Below are 2,423 nucleotides of genomic sequence, written 5' to 3'. Positions count from 1 at the left end.
GTCTAATGATAAAATATACAAACTAGAAAATTCCTGAATTGCAGAAATTGAGAAAATAGTTTTGTGGTCAATATTATTTATTTATTAAAAATACAATAATCAGATATTTTTATTATAGAAATTTGGTTTAATATTTAATTTTTTTAAATTATTGTTTTAATTTAAAATAACAATAATTGTATAAAAATGTGATACAAACATAAATTTAAAACACGTGAGCTTCAAGTGAAACAAACTTTGCAGGATTCAATGCAGGCTGATTTAACGCGACTTTTATTTTTATTTTTTTAAATAATAATTCTATTTTTGCGAACGTTTTCTGTAATGTACAAAAATAAAATGGACATTTTCAAACAACTTTTTGTATCCAAATTTACATTTGTTCAATTATTGTTATTTTTAATTCAAAAAATAATTTTTAGAAACTTTAAACATTAAAAAAGTTTTTTTCTCGGTAAAAATATTTTATTATTCTACTAAAAAAATTTCTTTAACAATTCTTAAATTCGGCAAGATTGTAAATTGTCAAGAATTTTCCAATTCGGGCTTTTATATTTCGACAATGCATTGTCGAAATATAAAACTCCCGAATTGGGAAATTAAAAATAAAATGTCCACATCACTGTAAAAATTCCAAAATAATAACATTGCAATGTTATAATTTCGGAATTTTTACAGTGATGTGGGAATTTTATTTTTCGGAAAAAGCGACTGAAAAATCCCGAAAAATAAAATTCCTGACACTGTAAAATTCGTACATTGAAAAATATAAGATATTAAATTTACCGAATTTTAAAAATCCCCAAAGAAAATGCCTGAATCATAAAATATCCGAACTAGAAAATTCCTGAATTTAAATAATTTAAAAAAATGTTTATTAAATATTATTTATTTATTGAAAATACAATAATCGAATACATATTTCTGGATGAAAAAATTTGTTTGAAAATGTGCATAGTATTTAAACAAAAATAAAAATGTTCTGAAAAATCGAATTTTTTATTAATAAAAAAAAATAAAAATAAATTTTGATATAAATCGTTGTTGAATTGAATCCAGCAAAGTTTGTTTCAAAAATGTTATTATGTAGGTACGAAGAAAATTTAGGCAGAACATTTTTTTCTTTCAAAGCACACATGTTTTTTAATGTATTTTTTAATACAATTTTCATAAAATTATTATTCAGATGCCGGAGATTTCATTTTTTGAGATTTTTCATTTATCCCTTTCGGAATTTTTGTCAGTGGTCCCATATTTTTATACCTCCTCTTAAAATTATGTAATTTTTCAAAATAAAAAGTCAACATTTGAAAACATTTCAAAATCATCAAAAATATCTATTCTATTTTAAATTATTTCAAATCTTTTAAAATTATTTTAAACATTTTTCGGAACTTTTAAATCATTTTAAACTACCCAGAAATTTTTATTGTTTTCCAAATGTTTCAAACTTCTTGAGGAGCTTCAAATTTTGTTCTTTTCTTTGTAACATTCAGAAAACTCCAGCTTATTTGAATTTTTTCTAAATTAATGCTTATTTAACTGTTCTTTAAGAATCAAAATGAAATACTTTTACCTTCGAAATACAAATAAAAAAATTAAACAATTATAATCGTAATATTCCAAGTTTAAATTTGTCACTCTGAAATTGTGACAATTCATTTTCAAATTGTTTACTATTGAAAATTGTTTTTTTTTTAATTTCCAAACCAAATAGATTAAAAATGGAATTTTTTATACTGAAATAATACTTCAAAAAGATTTTGAAATTCCGTTCATTTAAGAAGCCATGAATTCGAACTTTACACTTGTGTCACTACTAAGGCTTTTCAATTAAATAAGTTCAAATTTTAACGTTAAAATATGTAAATTTATATCATTTTGAACAGATCTAGAATCACCTTGTAAAATCAATCATTGTTTAGTTTGTAATACTCGAACTGCAGTTCAATTTTCAAATTTACTTTCATTTTCTGATTTGTCCCGGTCGCGAGTCTAGCTTAATATTTAAAACAACTTTCATTTTTTTGAAATTGTAATTCTTCGGTTGTAACTTACGGGAAAATAATTTTATTCTTTGAAAGGTTTTCTACAAATCTTGTTGATAATTTCTACATTCTCATCAAAAATGAGAAGGTATTAGTTTTTTTATGAAAAATAACTTTTTCGGATTTTATCAAATGTCGACGTTTTGAGGCCCCGTGAGTCAAAAAAACAAGTTTTTACGCCGGGGTCTGTTTGTCTGTCCGGCGTCGTCGTTGTTGTTGTCTGTATACCGGATAATTTTCGAAAGACTGGTCTGATTGCATTGGGCTTGACAAACTGTTCGAGGGACCAAAAAGAAAGATCGAGTTCGTTAAACAGCCATTTTTGATAAAAATCCAAAAAATTGAAGCTTTTCAAAATTTTTGAGACCACTTTTT

The sequence above is a fragment of the Belonocnema kinseyi genome, chromosome 2 (genome assembly GCF_010883055.1).
Source record: "Belonocnema kinseyi isolate 2016_QV_RU_SX_M_011 chromosome 2, B_treatae_v1, whole genome shotgun sequence".
Classification (NCBI taxonomy): Eukaryota; Metazoa; Arthropoda; class Insecta; order Hymenoptera; family Cynipidae; genus Belonocnema; species Belonocnema kinseyi.
This window is presented reverse-complemented; position numbering follows the sequence as displayed.